Source organism: Trichoplusia ni, chromosome 2 (genome assembly GCF_003590095.1).
Source record: "Trichoplusia ni isolate ovarian cell line Hi5 chromosome 2, tn1, whole genome shotgun sequence".
Lineage (NCBI taxonomy): Eukaryota > Metazoa > Arthropoda > Insecta > Lepidoptera > Noctuidae > Trichoplusia > Trichoplusia ni.
The window spans coordinates 8,614,441-8,633,997 of NC_039479.1; the positions used below are offsets into that span (position 1 = coordinate 8,614,441).

The 19,557-nt window shown below is 34.3% G+C and overlaps 1 pseudogene; it reads right to left on the bottom strand.

Annotated features, from left to right (window-relative positions):
- LOC113506425 overlaps positions 1-19,027 on the bottom strand; it is a 30,660-nt pseudogene extending 11,633 nt beyond the window's left edge.
- Positions 19,028-19,557: the final 530 nt, after the last annotated feature.

A 19,557-nucleotide genomic window follows, 5' to 3' on the forward strand; every position in this document is an offset into this window, starting at 1 on the left:
ACTAAGATAAAAACTGCACTTGATTTTCAACTATTTTAAGCAGCAGTTGCGAAGACGTTCAAAGAGTTTTTACTCACTTATGATTTCAAACACTTTTTTACTTTACTTTTATAAGATGTTATGAGAAACCAAACTATTAGGTAACACTAATAATATGTAATACGGATCCAACGATTGTATTCGTAATTTTAGTTTTGTTCTGATATTTGTATGAGCAAAGAATTTTCAAGAATAATGAGTGATGAATTGCTCTGCATTGCTGCGCATCGTCTAAATGCGGGAGACGATACACGGCATAATTATTAGGACCAGGTTTTAAGAGTCTGACACTACCCGCCTTCCCCGAAGGAATCACCCACTTATTACGGGTCTCCCGCCTCTCCAAATAAACTAAATAAAAGAAAATAACGTTACAACTTGTGTTTATTCAAGGAAAAACCCAATATCAGCAGTTTGACCGTTGATAATTTAATTAATTAATTACAATCACAAGTGCGTCATCCTTTTTTGTTCTCACAAAAAGCATTGTATTCAAGGGTCGCAGTATCTTGCGACCTTGACCCCAGTGTTAAAAGATTCATAATCAAAAAGCAAATGAAAAGTCATGATGTTGACATTACCTTTTGTTGAGCTTAAAAATTATTCTCTTGAGGATTCAGGCGACAGGAATCATGAAGAAAGGACAGTCGACAGATATCATTTTTGAATCGGTTTGCTTAGACGAAATTTTATGTGGCCACGGTGTTTTAAACCCCGCATAGGATAAGCGTTTCTGTGGTCCATAAATGCTTGTTCCGAGTCTGTGTGCTTGCGATTTGGAAAAAACCCGCGACACAAGGATTATAAATAAAATGCGGACAACATCACATACATTGTTCTGAACCCAAAGTAAGTTACTGACGCACTTGTGTTATGGAATTCAGATACAACGAAGGTACCACAAACACCCAGACCCGAGACAATGTAGAAATGTGAATTTTTACATTGACGCGACCGGGGATCGAACCCGGGACCTCTGAGCTAGCGACACCTTGAAACCGGTTCGTACGCCACTCGACCATGGAGGTCGTCGATTAAATTCCTCAGTGCGAGATTCGAGACTATAAATGGAACGTGATGATCACAAATGAATCATCCTATAAAGTGAATACGTTCAGGAAACGTTTCTCTATTACAGTACAGTTACAAACCTTTCATTACAATAATGTCTAAAGAAAACAAATCGCTCGTAAGGAGCTATCCATCCATCACAATAATTTTATGGCATTGTAAAATTGTATGATAAAGGCATAGTAAGTGCCTGTTCTCTTCCGCTTGTTGCCACGCAACGATATTTAATGTCAATTGTTATCTGTGTAACAATTTTCTTTTCCTATTCAGTCGACTCAAGAGGGAAGGAGTCTGTGAAGTGTATGCAGAATACACAATGCGTAACTAAAGATGCCAGTTATAAATAGTCAATATAAGTTTTTTATTTACTTTCTAATCTAACTTTTAATTGATAAGGAAAAGTGAAATTTTGTGATAAAGATTACAAAATTGAATTGCTTGTTTTTAAACGGGACTTTATTTATTGCTCGCTGAATCTTACCCACAGCGTGGGGTGGTATTCATTGTATGTGTGTGTAATGTGTCGTCTATAACACTCACAAATAATAAGGCTTTCTATTGGTAAAATATTTTTAACCGGTTTATTACGTTTTACAGCGACAATGAATTTTGATAATTATATTAATATAAAATTCGTTAATTCTTTCTACTGTTGTTCTAAACAGAAGTGGATGTTAGTTATGTCTTAACAAATAGTTACTAACCTAAATACTCGAGTTACTTATCCATGCTAATTGCTAAGCCTAGTTTAACTCTACAGTTATCTACTAAACAGTAGAAGTAAAACAGATCAATGGGTGTACACATACAAACATTCATGAACGAAGAAAATGGAATAATGTCATTCAAGCTATTAACATTCGACTATTAACATTTTGTTTTGTTTTTTCATCTGTATGAAAAAACAAAACAAATAGAAATTGAATCTTTCTTTCGCTATATGGATTTCACAAATATTCATTCATGCACCACACAAACGCTTGCCCTACCCGGGGTTCGAAGCCGAGACACGTCGCGCATAGTGGTTTCGACGTGGTTATCTATACGACTCGGCTGTAATATGAATAAATAATTACTGTGAACTAACAATTATCCTGAGTTACTTAATACCACTAACGAATAACATTTAAATTGTTATAAATTAAATTACAGAAATGGAGAACTGATAGGATATTATAGAAACTGCTTGTTTTGTGAGGAGAAATGCTCTTGACTTTCACTGTTCGTGAGACGCACTTGTAAATATAAGTACGTGCTTGGATACAACCGCGGACTCTACAAAAATACAGCAGATAGAATAAGGAATAATTATTCTCGTAAAGAGTTGACGTGAAGTGACTTTGTGTCTACTAAATTTTCTACGACAAAAAGCTGCATATTTTAGCCATTTTTTATTACCTTGCCTTCGTTGTCATGTGTCAGAACTTGAAATGCATCTCAGTACTAACATTTCAATCATTTGCATGATCAGTTCTGAAAACTCAATACTATTTTTTTATCCAGCTCACTGTATCCTATTGCTGTGCAAAGGCTTCTCTCGAATCCTTGTAAGAATCCTAAATTCCAACATTCAACAAACAAAACAACGGAATAAATATCGCGAAAATATTTACGACCATTCTGCCGAAAGGCATTGACTTAGGGAAATAAAATATAACTGTTCTCTTTCCGTCCTGCACTTAGTATTCCACTCGCGCGCAGTACTGTTCGCAGAGGCACGTGAGCCTAAATGACTTGCCAAGTGACGAATTGTTTGCAGAAACTGTAAAGTTTAGGTTATAGAGATGGATGGATAAGTTTCCAGGAGAGCCATGAGGTTATCTGATAATACGCATGCTTACAGCAATTTTGATGTCGGCATTTATCTGTTTTAGGTAAACTGATGTGTCATATTCTGCATTTGAATAGATAAGTGCTGTACAGAAATATGATTTGACTTGGAATAAGTAATCTCTCTATGAATAGATAGACTTAAGGGTAGAATGGACTCTTGGAAGATGTATCTGGGCAAATGCAATGCAATCAAATAATAGAATTTCATTATACGCCATGTTTTAAGCTCTACATTTATCACATCGATGATCGATGACTTTTCCTAACTGACTGCCTGGAGAAGAAGTGATGAAAAAAATGAAGTACTTTTTAAAGTCTAGTCAATTGTGCAGACTTGTTTAAGTTCAACCTTTTTAAACGTTTCCTTAGGGTTTTAGCTTATTTCATGGCATTATCGAGTTATTTAGGATTCTGGTAGAATAAAAGTAAGCTAACTTTTCCACATTTATATTTTTTGTATAGGTATAGGGATGTTTGTGTTAATGGTATCTACTTATTCATGATATGCATGAGAATTTTCACTGCCGTGCACATAGCATCTATATTTATGAGGAAACCAGTATTTGGTAATGTAATTCTAAAGTTACTGCCAGTATAATTTATGGCTTTAGGTGGCTGCATTGCAATAAAGAAAATTGATAATATCTAGCGGTTCTTGGAGTGAGCATCGTACGCGGTATTCCCAAGCGCTGAATATGACGCATATGTTTATGCGAAGCGCTTTGTCCGCTTTATTGTGAGAAGGCAATTGAATTGTAAATTAGTTAATCATTTATTGTCTTTGTAAATTGTGGTCAATCATAGTTTTTTTCTTTTACACTTTTGTTTTTATAAGGGGGTGCCATGCTTATGCTTTTCAAGTATTCTAACAAGGGTCAATAAGATAGATCTACGAAAGTCATCGCACCTCAACTCGTATTGTAACTGCAAGGATAGCCGAGCGGTAAAGGTCACCACGCCAAACCCACTGTCAGCGTAACCTCATCTATACTAATATATAAAGCTGAAGAGTTTGTTTGTTTGTTTGAACGCGCTAATCTCAGGAACTACTGGTCCAAATTGAAAAATTCTTTTTGTGTTGAATAGACCATTCATCGAGGAAGGTTTTAAGCTATAAACCATTACGCTGCGACTAATAGGAGCGAAGATACAATGGAAAATGTGAAAAAAACAGGGCAGGTATACACTCATAATCATAACTTATATCTTCTACCCACGGGGACGAAGTCGCGGGCAACAGCTAGTGTTTTCATAAAAAGTGAACTTGACAGTTCTGTAAGAATCTATACAGCACCACTGCACATAATTGTCCAAATACAAAAACATAATTTTAAAAGTTTTTCCTATGGTGCTCTAGCTTTTGGGCCGGCATCACAGTGACCGCGTGACACGGTACAATTTCCATTGGCGCTTTGTGTTTACGATACGCGTTTAGCATGACTATACTGAACGTCAGTGACAGACAAACGACGTGTTACCACTTTCTACTTAAATAGAATTCGTTCAGGCATTGTTTGACATCGCTGTATGGAATTATGACCTAGCTTGATTTTTGGAGAAAATCTGTTTAATAACGATTGACTCGTTATTACTTTGATTCGCGTTCAGCCGACGCGTCATCTCCGATACTAGTCAGGCTATCCCGATACATACACGTGACGTGACGAAAGTTACTAAAGTTGTTAAAAGAATGGTATTTAGAACGACAGACATAAAGAATTTAAAAGAAAGATAAAATAGGAGATATGTAGATAAAGGAACGAGACTTCATTTCGGTAAGTACCTTTTACTTTTTGATAGTAAGTACCTATGTACGGTGTATAAACCAAAAGATTCATGAAAATTGAGAAGTGGGTGTACTAAGCAATAGTTTTTGCGGAATTCATAGTGTCACTCAAATTTATTACGCTACTTTAAGATAAAGTTCGAAACCAAGAAATGGTTAAGTATGTAAAATATTTTTTAATAATTTGACGAAATTAATGTTCAAATTATTATACTGATCGTTTCGCTGAAGTAAATTAATTATTGGAATAAATTGGGAGAATGAAAACATCTTTCAATTAAAATTTAATATAAAAAAAAGAAGTATATTCGTCGCAAATTTTCTAACGTGCAGCATATAAAAAGTGGCAGTTTTAATCAAATAATTTCAGTTTATTTATAATTAAATTTAATTGATAAATGTAATACATAAGCCAATATAATCCGCTTAACGTCATTATAAGTAACGTCCAACTTTTATAAGTGACGACTTGTCTACTTTCATTAGGTAACTTATGTATTAGTTTCATAATAAGTATTAGATGATACTTCACTGGTTTTGTCTAAACTATTATCATTTAATTTAAAATCATACAACTTACAAACGATGTAAAAAAATCTACTACGAATATGTGAATGTAATTTATATAGATAAATGCTAAGATAACGAAAAAAAGGGCAATGCAAGGGTGAGTCAAATAAAAGACATTTAGAATCTAAAATAGATGATGTTTCATCCTTAGAGTACTATCCAGTAGCCACCTTCACTGCTCGAAAACCAATCGAATCGACTATTCTTTAGAACGCCCTTCAGCAATCAAATAGTACCTATTATCTTGATAAACAACAAAATTATACGGTACAGAACCGTTCCGAAACCTACTGAAAGTCAAACATTCCAAACTGGTTGTGTATCTTACCGCTTTACAGCGAAAGGAAGCCCTTTCGCTTTCAGTTATTTTACTACTAACTCTTAAATCAGTACTTTTGCATTTGTGGAAATGAGAGAGCACTATATATTAGGCTTAGCTCCGTCCTGTTTCTACAACGGCAACATTCCTTGTTTAAGAAATTATAAGAGGTGTGTAGTACTCGGCAAGTGGACACTGACACCAATTTATCCCGCACTCGTATCAGATGGTAAGCAAATAACTGTACGTTCCCTTTCTCACAGTTTACGCATAATTACAACTGGAACAAATCTGCATATTGTACCTTCACTTGCAAAAAAACTGTTCAGTTTCGTTTGACATTATTATCAATCCACTAGTTTTAATACTATTAATCTTTAGTGTTCTTCTCATCTTTAAAACCACGCAAACGAAGTCGCGGGCAACAGCTGGTGTAATAATAAACTTTGTTTTTTTCGCCTATTATTAGTTTAAAGCCCCTTTTATTACGATCTCAACCACAGATCACATTATACTCGATCTAAACTCTTACAGTCAAAATCTATAGCTCTGAAAAGCTCTTTGGAACGAATTAATCAGAATTTCAAAACACATCAACAATGTACTACACGGATGCAAATCCAGGCGAAAAGTAACACCTAATTAATAGAAAGCATGCGTTGCGTATTAACTGAGCTAATGGCACATGACATCGCTTCCCGAGTTCACGGCGGTTCATTACCACAGCGGTACGGAACCCGCGGCTAATGTCATTAATTCGAATCACGTCCGAGGCTTTCCAACGCAAGGGTTAAGGTGGAAGAGGTTAGCGAACTTAGATTGTCATGAAGTGGGGACACATATAAGATAAGGGCTAGCCTTGACAGAAAAACGACACATGGTTTATGAACAAAGGAACAGCCTGTATACTTAAATACAACGTGTTGAATTTTGTGCACAAAATTTTCATACTCAGAATTCTTTTAACAAACAAATCCCGCAGCACGACGCGCCCTTGAAGTTTTCACAAATATCAAAAACTCACTAACTCGGCATGCAATTTAGGAGTATGATACTTTTCCCGATCATTTTTTAATGTACATACATCATCGGTTTGAGATATAAGATGTTTGCATGAGAATATTCAGAACCTAAATTGTATTCGGTGATATCCTTCATCATAATCTGTGATCAAGTAAAAAGAGTGAAATAGTAAATAAATGATTTTCTTACAACACTTTTATCCACAAATGAAAGAAAACGCTAGCGATCATGACTCGGACAGTACAACGACGATGAGAGCGCATATTATATAGCGACTCGAACAATAATCGCGACTGTAATAGCACCTAATAGGGACATCACTTTCGCTATCGATAGCGCCGCGCCAAGTTATAAGCTTTCGACTTCGGATGTTACGAAATAGATATTGTTTTATAAAGTCTATGTAATGACAGTCATTGATTGAGTTCTGATAGGAGTTTTAGGTGATTCTGCAACAATGAGGTTTATAAGAGGAAAATGGAGGGTTGGCGATGTATTAATCAAGCAATCATTTTACAAATTAGAAATTGTCAATTTGAGGTGTAGACAGTTTCATCGTAATACAACCTGAGTGAGTTTTAAATTTTAAACGTGAAGTGTGAATCAACTACAATTTTTATAAAATAGTTTTAACCAAGCAACATCCGATGCACAAAGATCGTGACTTTAGCGAACAATTATAATGGTGTAACCAACCGATTTACCTCAAAGTCAAAATTTACATCTCTTTAAAAACTGTAATACAGTGCACGCGCCGCCCAATTTTCAATCAGAAATATAAACCTTATGGCGTTAAAATAAGGTTGATGTTAGTTTGTGTTTAGTGTTAAATCCTGTACAGCTACAGAGCATGGATGTCAAGGTAGCCGCATCACCATAGGCTGTCCCAGTGAACACGCGATTACAGATTACAATGCTTTATAGTTGCTCACCAAACTGAGTCGCTGACTATAATTAGGATTTGTGATGGTTTTCATGCCTAAACTAGCATTGTTAGGTTATTTGTCCGACTTTTTTGGACTATAATCCGAATAATAGATAGTAAAAGGATATTTTTCATAGAACAGTTTTGGTTTTGATTTTAATTTGGTCTTGAAATAGCGAAACAAACCGAAATCAAGTGGAGGTCCAGTGCTATCAGCGTCGATAGGTCTCGATCACGCGTTTTCTTAATTCTTACTCGTGTTCAACCGTTCGAATAAGCGCCAGTGTTGGCTTCTAGTGAGTTAACTAAAGTCTCAAATCGATTAAAACACGACTCGATTTCGAATTTAATTTCAATGGAATAGTTTTAGTAGGTGCTATTTAGACCATAACAGTTATGGTCTATTTTGGCAAATGAAAAGGGACTTTGTTATATATTATCACATCCGGCTGTGTTGTGTTTATAGCACGTTGAGTTCTCATCAATGTAAAGATAAATATTACATAGTATAACAGTGTATTAAACTAATTTTGAGATAAATTTAATTTCAAATAAATTAATAGCTTCTGTGGTTTTTTTTACTAAACGACTCGCCCATACTTGTGTCGCGAGGACTTAACAATCATCCAAATTCAAAACAAGCATTAGTGGATGTCACAAATGCTTTCCTTAAATGAGGATCGAATCCGCGACACTTGTCATGTTACACAGTACGTTTGGCTTAGTGACGTATACCACTCGGCTATCCGTGCAGTCAATTCCCCAAGTTAGAACTCGACTGACAGCGCATACAACAGAATCAGTATCGCGTTACCAATAAAAAAATAATCAATAAAACTTCTTGCTCCTACATAATTACGATTGATATAACCTAGAACAGATCTATCAATCACCAACATGAAACAAAGACCGACACTTCACATACACTGCCACGAATACAATTAATTCAAATTATAATGATTAACTACTGTTTTAAACGATCCATGATTTATTATCCATTAAATAATAAGGTTAGCAGAGATACGTTTGATTGTTATCTGAAGTTGTGTAATTATTCGAGTGAAATCGATCGATTCTGTGGATTTGGTCTAGGTTATTTGTAGACAATGTCGTCCTGTTTCATGCTGCGTCTGACCAAGGCCAGTCTATGATTATGGCAAGTATTAAAGAATTTCTGTGGTTATATTGAGCATTCATAATTACTTACTTGACTTTAAATTTACAAACTCAAAATTATAATAGTTAGGCACTTATTAGTTCGATTCACAATTATATAAAGATTTTGTTCCCTGATCTTGATAACCCAGGCTTCAAACGAGAAAATAGTCAAAAACTAAACTCTGATCAGGATTAAAATGACTCACTTGTTTCTAAACCACATACAGGGTTCAGAGATTTAGGTAAACAAGTTAAACATTTTTCAAAATTAACATTCCAAATTCAAACCTAATACCTACTGAATTTTTAAAATAAATGAACAGAAAATTGCCCTTTGATCTTGGACTATAAATGTCTAATTATTTTGTAATAACATCGTGAAGGAATCGGGTCAAAGCCGCTGAAAGACAAGACGTAATACAGTTTTATGAATGAGCAGTACACGAGCCAGACGTACGTGAAACGTCACCGTTTATCATTCCGCGCGTGCAGCAGTTTACCGAAGCAAATGATACGATTTGCAATCAATATACAGATCAGTGAAGATACAGAAGAACGTTGTGATTATTTTTTTAGTAATAGATGCCGTTTTATCAAATAAATATCGTTTACTTAAGTATACACCTGATTTTTTAGGGGTCTTACAAAAGTAGTTGTATCCGACGTAAAATACCCCTAGGCGCGATTATTATTTTTTTATCATCAACTAAGATGAAGAATTAAACAAGAGAAATCTGAAATATACTCTTAAAAATGATAAAAACGCCGCCGCCCGCGCCCCTCAGCGCGCTCGCAACAGAGCTGTGTTTCTAAAAAACTACGAATTGCATCATAATATTGAATAAAAAATTATTCAAATCTCATAAATACCTATTTTTTTTATCATGAACGTGTTATAGTCGTTGGATACATGAACTGGGCTGCTTTTGTAAGACACTGAAAATCACGGTGTATTAGGCTACTTATTTAGTATCAGTTTTCGAAAGTCACAGTTGACATAAGACAGCATACTGATTCTGAAGTGTACTATGTAAAATTAACGTTCTTGTTATGAAGCAATTTCGATAAAATTCAGTACCTATTCAATTAATTCAATAAGGATTAAAAAGATATACCTAAATCGTTTTTTTATATACTTATAAAAGCCTCTAAAAAATTAGGGACTCGTTTCTGACTGTTAATTGGACAGACCCGACATAATCAACAGATGTCACATACTATGATCACTAACAACACAAAACTCAAATCATACATCCTTTATTCTCAAAATAAATGACACGGGTAATCAACCTCCACCGACTAACAAACCATGAAACATTAATCAAAAATTAATAATCATTACTGGCAACTTACTCGCATATAATTTCCATTAAAACAATACAATGTATCTCGATACGGAAGTGTAATCTCCGAGTCATCGCAACAAAGCCTAGCATATTTCATTCCCATAAGTTATTCTTATAAATTCTTAATTAATTGTTTATGCAGACTACGTCGAGGCGCGAAGCTTTCTTTGTGACTTACGGCCGGTTATGAGAAGGCTGTGTGTAGTGTTGTGCGCATGCGTAATGCGTAATGCGGCTTTGTCATTTAGTAATTGAATGTTAATTCCGCGATTTGTACGCGAGGGTAACGGATCTCAATCGACGTGCAAATGGGTATACTTAGAGATGATGATGATTGGAGGATTATATTTAGACGCGGATGGGTCTTGTTTGTTTTATTTAATGTATAATTGAGTGGACTTTATTGTTAATGAGGTTTAAGTATATGGTTGTATTTTTGAATTGACATACAAACAGTGTTGAAAAATATACACTTTAATTTCAAATTTCAAAGCCAAGCGCTTTGAGATTTGAATATAAATGATAATAGATATAATATAATTTAATGAACTTTCCTTAATCACAGAAGATATAGAGCCTCAGCTGAATACAAGTATTAAAGTAATTGAAAAAAAGTTTTGATTGTAAGAAGTACATACCAATATGAGCAGTTAAATTTTGGCCCGTAGTATCCCAAAGCGTCAAGTCGAGATAAGTGAAGAAATAGCTTCAAAAACTTCACTAAAACAGTGAACACTAAAGTTTCTTCAATAAATCTTGTCACTTAAGGCCTGTTTCACAATCGCCACGTAAGTTCTCGTTAAATTACTTGACAGATTTTTCCATACAAAGAATGTCACATCTTACAATTTATCTGCCAGACAGCGGCTAATCAGAGATTGTGAAGGCGCTTAACATGTAAATTCGTGAGTAATAAATACTCCTTCGTTGTACCGCGTGTTGGCTTTGACTGCCTTTGGTATGGAATCCCCGAATTTTCCCAGAACAATAAACAAAGAGCTGTTTTCTTCAGTACATGATTGTGTTGTATGGTTTTGTAATGAATGGTGATTGTGCATATTGATATAGGTTTTATTGGATGATACACAATGGTATACTTCTTTTTTAATCTTGAGCATTCACGTCATTCTACTGTGAAAGTATAAAAGGTCATTCTTTTGCATTTATTCTATTGATAATAGTACTTTTGTAATACTTAATTTTACTTTTATAATTTTCAGTATTCAATGCAACACGCAGATGTATTCAGTTCAAAAGATCAATCCCATAAAGCAAAAGAAATAAGTGAATACCTTTGTTCCTTTTGTTCTTTATGATCAAAAAGCATTGCTATCTTGACTGTACGGATAGCCAAGCGACGATCGATACTTCGATCCCTGCGTAGGGCAAGCATGTGTTCGTGTATAGTTCATGCAAATGCTTGTTTTGGGTTTGGGTGTCCTTGAGTGCGTAGCTTGAATTTTTTGATACCCTTTGTGACACAAGGATTAAATTCCTTAGTGCGAGAGTCTCTTTAACCCTAGGTGCACTGACCCTATTCTGTAACTTTTTTTACCATTAGTAGCCCACGTTATTTGTCACCGGTCTTTTGAGAAGGTAATGTTAGGTGCTAAGCACTTGTGATAAGAAGTAAGCTACGAATAGAGGATGGTAATTAGGGATAAAAAAATATCAATGATGAATTATTGAAACAAAAACGATCGGAGCCAAGAGACCTCGTGGAAGGCTACTTACTTATACATGATTTAGTTTTGAGGGTCACCTATCATGTGCAACGAGGTAAAACAAAAATTGAAAAAATAATTGTCACTTAACGCCTACTTAAATAAAGAAATGGAATTTATAGAAATTAGACATCCGTCGTTGTAGAAAATTGGAATGATTAATTCGTGGGCCACGACTCTAACAAAATACCAAAATATTCTTAAAAAGAAGGTGAAAAAACATTCCTTCGGTTAAATAAAAAAAGGGAATAATTTAAGAATCGTACATTAACTTTTATAGTTAGAAGAAGTATTCGTATTATTTACCTTGAAAAGTCTCCACTATAAACTTATATAACAGTAATAAAATTAATTCAAAACACGTATATAAGTTATTGACCATAAAACGTGACAGTAACTCTTTGAAGTATCATTTTTAAGTCAGCATGACGAACCACCTATAGCTGCGAAGAAAAGACATCAACGCGCATGACTCAAAACACTTGCCTATTTTTTTACCTCTTCTTTTAAAGGGCTATAAATTTCGATGTTTTACGGTACACCAAAGTCTTTTGTGTTTGGGATTTATTTAATGTTATTTTATTTACAACGGGCGTATTCATGCATACAAGCATAATACTAGTAATCCATAAAAAAAGACAGAAAGTAATAGTTTTTTTCTTCATGAGTGATATAAATTTTATAATACCACAAATAAACCTATAGTCTAACAGGCTATCTAAACATGTAATATATAAATTAAAACAAGGAAGTTTATGCATATTCAGCCGATAAATTAAACCTCTTTGTTAATAACAAGTACTCTATCTCAAACTGACACACTCCTAATTTCATCACTAATACGTGGGTAGACAATGCGCCATAGCACTGTATGTTAATAGCCAATTATAGTATGTGACGTCACACATTACAATATAGTACGAAACACTTCAAATCAACATAAAACAGCTAAATAACACAGGAAACATAACCGAACTCATTGCATTATATAACAATAGCATTGTGCATGAGCTTGTACCATCAATCATACATCATACACACATATGACATGAAACCTTCAAGGTATTCCTCAGAATTGTATGCACGTAGGTTATTACCATATTGCTGTGTCATGCGGGGGCGGGATTTGTAATAAAATGTTATTTTTTATCGCATGATTTGAGAATTGGGGATAAGGCAATGCACTCGGAATGACGCTTGTCAAAAGTTTTGAGAATACACCCCCACACTTGCTTATTCTTTAATGATAAAAAATGCTTTGTGTTTTTAAAGTGGGGATGTATTCTCAAATAATTTGCATTTAAACTATTAGGTAAGAACTATGCGCGACTTGCCGCAAGTTTGATCCCCATTTAGGACAAGCATTTGTGTAATCCATGAATGCTTATCCTGAGTCTGTGAAATCCAGCGCAATACAAGAATTAAGTTTTTTGTTATTTTATTGTTCTTATTTAAAAAAAAAAGACCGTGCTTATCACGATTTTTACTGACATTGGTTGTTGTTGGGAATCGAGCCCACAACCTCGAATACAGCAGTTCGGACCACTAACTACTAGACTAACACGCCAGTTGAGCCTTGCATGGCGTTCAAAGCAAAAAGTCTGTATCAGCCCTAAGTGTCGTATAATATGCAATCTCGTGCATTAAGATAGGCGCTGTTATTACACGCACATTTGCTGTTCCTTTTGTCTTACGTGACGATGCTATCTAACGACCGGATTAACGTAATGCTTTACTGAGCAACTCACTTTCTATGGAGGCTCGGGTTTGATTCTCACAGTGTTAAGAGAATGTTTGTTATAGCAGCAAAATAAAATAAAAATATAAAAGTATTCTAATTATTACCGATTATGATAAAATCAATATATTCTTTTTACAATCTAGTGCTACAAAAATATATGTTTGAATGTATAGTGGGCTGGTATCCTTGACTGTCGAAGGACCGAAAGATATTTTGTGCATCAACGAGCATCACTAGTAGAAAAAAAGTATAGATATTGTTAAATTTTATTTATTTATTTTCAAACATTTACCATTACAGGCTAACCCAATGCGATAAATGCGCCTTAACATAATTATTAAAACCAATAACTAATCTAAGTACATTATACATCTATACTAATATATAAAGCTGAAGAGAATGTTTGTTTGATTGTTTGTTGGTTTGTTTGTTTGAACGCGCTAATCTCAGGAACTACTGGTTCATATTGAAAAAATCTTTTTGTGTTCAATAGATTATTCATCGAGGAAGGTTTTAGGCTATAAACTATCACGCTGCGACTAATAGGAGCGAAAATACAATGGAAAATGTGGAAAAAAGGGTATATATAAATCATAACTTATATCTTCTAAGTTCTAAGTTATTAGTCCGTTACCTTATGAATTCTAATGGGCACATATTTACAAATGATTCTATTCATCTAAGAACCGACGCGAAACATCTACATGTTACAAAATAAACTGATAACTCTGTAACGTTATTTAAAGAGTTTTCATACAAATCACGTATTTCTTACAACGAGTTTATAGAAAACTATAATGACACGTGTACGGTGTAAGTTATTGAAGATTCTAGATGAAACAAAAGACCCTGAATAATAATATACTTATAAGAAATAATAAAACCTGATTATGTTATCGTTTTAGATAATACTAGCTGTTACCCGCGACTTAGTCCGCGTAGTTAGGAAATAAGATATTTTCTCGTAATAAATCGTAGCCTATGTGTTAATCCAGGGTGTCAGGTAACTCCATACCAAATTTCATTAACATCGGTTTAGCCGTTTTGACGTGACGTGACAAACATACACACTCACAAACTTTCGCGTTCATAATATTAGTGGGATTCTATAAATATTATCTAATGTATATACGTAATCCGATTTTTTTTTCGATGAATCTTGGTACAGTCAAGTTAAAAAAAAGCTAATATACACAACCCTGTGTATTTCTACTTCATTTGACTAAAATATAATAATCAGAATTGTAAAGACACAGTGTTTGGATATTACCTATTCGCACATATTTTTCTTATAAATCGAAATTGTCATCGACGATAGAAATAGCATTCAAAAATTTTTATACGTAGTCGCAACTAACTTACATAGCTGGCAATCGAACACAAACAACGCGTATAAAATGTCAGTATCGTCGCGTGCGCACCGGAAGTCTAAGAGCGATGTTCCAGATTAACTCGAACCGTTCTCGCTTACAAACGATATTATCTAAACGAATATGTAACATATATGTGTGACACACTGCATTGTGCTACTCGTAGCTTATTTACCACACACATCTTAAACATGAAAAATTAAATCGAGAACTTTTACTTTCAATTAAAAGCCGTCAATGTGTAGTTTTTTGGCGTAGCTGTACGTATTTAGCGTTTGGTACCGAATTGAAAAGGGTAATAATGAACCCCTAGTACTGACGGTCCAGTTCAATATGAACCATCATAAATAGACTGTTGAAATATTCACAGATGATGTGTGACTTATACCTTTCCGGCAGGAAAGTTACAAAAAAACGAAATTATTTGCAACTAATTTAATGATTAAAAATTACAATTATGACTTATTTTAAAATATGTGACTATACAGCCGCGAAAACGATAATTACAAAAAAAGATCGCGGCTAAGTAACGGTTGTTATGGTCTTAAATGTGTTGAAGAAAAGACAAACCACAAATATCACACAACCGACTTGATTTTCTTTCTCCTATTTTACGGAATCTGTGTCGCTAGTCCAATCTCCGGTACTACACCGGTTTTATTTAAACTGCAAATTGATACACGATGTGTAGCATCTTACAATATTTTTAAAAATCGTTCATAGGGCGGAATGAGTACTTTTCAGAATCACATCAGTTCACATTAACTGTGCTGTGCATGACAGTTAATTTTATAATTTAAAATAATATTATACAAAAAAACATTATTTAGCTTTTTCAAAAAGGAAGTGTCGAAGTTCACTTCATTACATTACGCTGTAAGTGGTTGAGGCTTCCAGTCACATAATATTTCCATTTCTCAATTTGTATGGAGTGCAATAAACATTCCGCGATGTTCATAGCGTTTTATTATATTAGTGTTGTGCAAGCGATGAGTGCGGTCGCGACCTCACCGCTTCCTGTATTTCAGAATCGGAGGCAGACTTGTTTCAGATGTTATAAAATATTTACACTGTAAGCTAAGAAACTAATAAATTAATAGGTTTAAAACATCTAAAAACCCACGTTTTTTAAAGGTCACTCCATTCAAATCTTATCATAATTGGTCCAACCGTTTTTATAGTTGCAAATTGCATTATCATCGAGTTTGAAACTACCCTGAAAATTTCAGCCTGCTACCTTATCGGGATGTACCTTAAAATTGTATAGCAAAAATCCAACCGGAACGACAAACAAACAAGAAAGTGAGTTTATTAAAAAAAAACGTGGAATATGAGAAATTATTATGACTGCATGGATAGTCGAGTGGTTTAGGTCACCAAACCAAAACCATCTGCGTATCGTGTCGCGGGCTCGATCCTCGCGCAGGACCTTTATTTTTGTGAGATCCACGAATGATTGCCTTTGTACGTGTGATTTGAATGTCTGTGTGTCGTCCTTTTGCCTAAATTTATGATAAATAAATAAAGATATAATAATCAATCAATCAATTATAATTTAATCTAGAGTATCTAAATCGTATTTTTTTAATAAATTCTGTTTAATAAAATTACTCGAGTATATCACATTGCGTGCCTCGTTGTATTCATAATTATAAGGTGATTATTCGCTACTATAATTTACTGCGTTTAAAACCTTAGCCGTTAAATATGAACATAAAAGTTGATGATCCGACAATTGCTCGTATAACATGTTTATACCGAGTCTCGTCAATCTACTACAAAACTACATAAACTACTTCCTCCAAAAACCATTACGAAAAAGTTAGCTCTCCTATGAATCAATAAATAAGAAAATAAAACTTTTTGAATTGATAATTTTTCATAAAGTAGTAAACCGCTTATCGTGAAACGGTAAACACTAACTTTTAACCACATGTGCAGAATTAATTCATCGAATACAGTCTGTGCAACCAAATAATCTGTTCTAATAGTACATTTCAAAATCGGTTTAGCAGTTTCTGAGGTAGTGCAGCACCTATACATCGTCACAAAACTTTCCTATTTGAAATATTATTCTAACAGTCTGGGACCTCTTAAGACACCTTGTATACCTCTATTAAGGTTACCTAAAGGAATAGACTAGATCTATGTTATTTCTTTGTAAGTGTTACGTACATGTGTTACAGTTGCCATGTCTTGTATGCAATGTTGTCACTTCTTTCGTGTTGCTATTGCATTGTACATTAGTGACTTTTTCTTTTTGTTGTGTCGCTGTATTGCTTTGATGTAAAGACGGGTAGGAATTATTACGCATGCTATGGTTGGTTAATATTAGACCACTAATGTTGAGTGATTGTCTTATTAGGCTTGAAATAATTATGTTAACAAGGGAAAAATAACCTTTTAATTCTGATTGGGCCTTTTTCGGGTACTTTCGTAACTCCAATTGTGTGGTTGTTAAATATCATTACTTAAGAGAGTAACCGGGAGAAAATCCAAATCTATAGATAGACAAAAATAAAATATACCTCAAAATACTGTTACAGTACTTTCAGGTTGTTTTTTAAAGAAATTATATATTCTCTCTATTGATTGTTTCGAAATGGAAAGCCTTTTCCACTGAATCGAAGGTCGTACCAATATTTTACATCATTTCAGAGTTCCGTATAATTTAATAAAAGCCGGAGATACGCTAGCTCTGATCAAGATAAGAGCTGTCACCTTGGAGTAGGTTGCCGGACAATACGGAACCTTCAGTGTCGTGGGTTCTGAATTGTTACAATCTATTGAAATTGTGAATATTGTTAGGAATACAAGACAAATTATTTTGTTTCTGCCTTATCGCCGCATGATAAGGCCAATCATTGTTGTTTTGTATTTGTAAATGTGATTGATAAATAAACATAAGTGTAAAAAATAGGTCTCAATAAAAGTTATGGAAGGTTTTTTCTAACAAGCCAAAATGTTAAACTGAGTTGACTGCACGGTTAGCCGAGTGCTATACTTCACCACATCAAAACCAACTCTGCGCGACGTCTTGCGGGTTCGATCCCCGCGTACGACGAAAATTTGATTCAATAACACTTGTTCTAATTCTAGGCGTCTTTGTGTTTGAGGCTGCCTATCCGCTGTGCTCCTGCGATACGAGGATTAAATTCCATATTGCGGGAGATTTTTTGTAAAAAAAATATGTAGGGGACACAAAGTAGGAAATAAATCAAACCGATATGACGATATAAAAATCTGCTCAAAAACAATATACTGGCATGTCTATTTATCAAGGAATTATCTGGTATAGGAGTGGGAAATCGCGAAACCTCATCGTTCATCCGCGCATTCGCAGTTTCTCCGCGAAATCTCAAATCATTTAATAAATCGTATTGCAATTAGTTTACATTAGTACATGCACGATGAGAAATACCTATGCATCTACAGTTTATAACGCAGAACCTTAACAACATAGAAAGACTCGAGTCCGCTTCATTTATGGAGTTTTTTTATTATTTGTGGCGCATTATTTAGGCAACTTTTGTATATAACATTATTGTTCAGTTAGCTTATGTAACTGCGTTGCATTACTTTAGCCAGGTCTTGCAAGAGCTCGCAGCTCTTGTTCAATTTTGTAACTATCATTTTAGGCTGCTATTGTAGTGTGTTATTGGGATATATGGACTAGAAAACTAGTGGTCAATGTCGAACAGAGGAATAACATGTATTTTAATTTTAAAACTAAACTTTTCTGTCCACATAATGTAACGTTATGTATGTGTAACTATTCGGTCCTGTATTTAGGAGACATCTCTTTAAATGCCAGTTATTTTATTAAAGTTTATTGTATTCGCGTGTTTTTAGCACAGGTAAGGTAAACTTATTCAAGATAAGAATACCATTAATTAAGATATCTCAAAATAATACAGAACACATAAGTGTCCACCGAAGCATGCCTATGTACGAATAATTGTACAGAAGATAGCTGGTTCGCATGCAGACGAAGGGTATCAGACGATAAATGTAAAGAAAATAATAAAGACTTACAGTTTTTCCTCCATCGTGCTCTCCGTCACCTTCCCGGAGTGGTGGCTCTCCGCATCGATGTCTTTGACCTGGAGAGACAAAAAGTCATGTTAAAATCATGATTATCAGGTACAGAAATTGATAAGATACGTTACATTTGTATATTGCCGTCCTATTTTTAATTGAAAAATTTAAATCATAATTTTAGTGCCCATATAATAAAACTTATTTGTAAAAAAATAAGTTATAGTTTTGTGTACCTAGTAAAAATATTCTATCATAGATGAAAATTATAAGTAATGTAATTTATTCGATTAAGAAAATATTGTGATTAAAAAAAAGTTTCAGTGTTAATAACAAATGTCATCAGAATCGATTACAACATATTTACGTATGCATTAAATAATCAAAATCTTACATGCACGAGAGTACGGGACTGTTATCGCCACATTTTATAGGTCAGTAATGTTCCGATTAGCATAGAAACAGACCGTAGTATTGCACGCCTAAGTTTCGCGTGAGAATCGATTGATTTTTATTATTTCTTGAAACGCTCATTGCACGTAACTCAGTTAGCTGAGTCGTAATTTAAACCTAATAAATAAGAATAACACTGAATTCGTTTTTGAATTAAATAA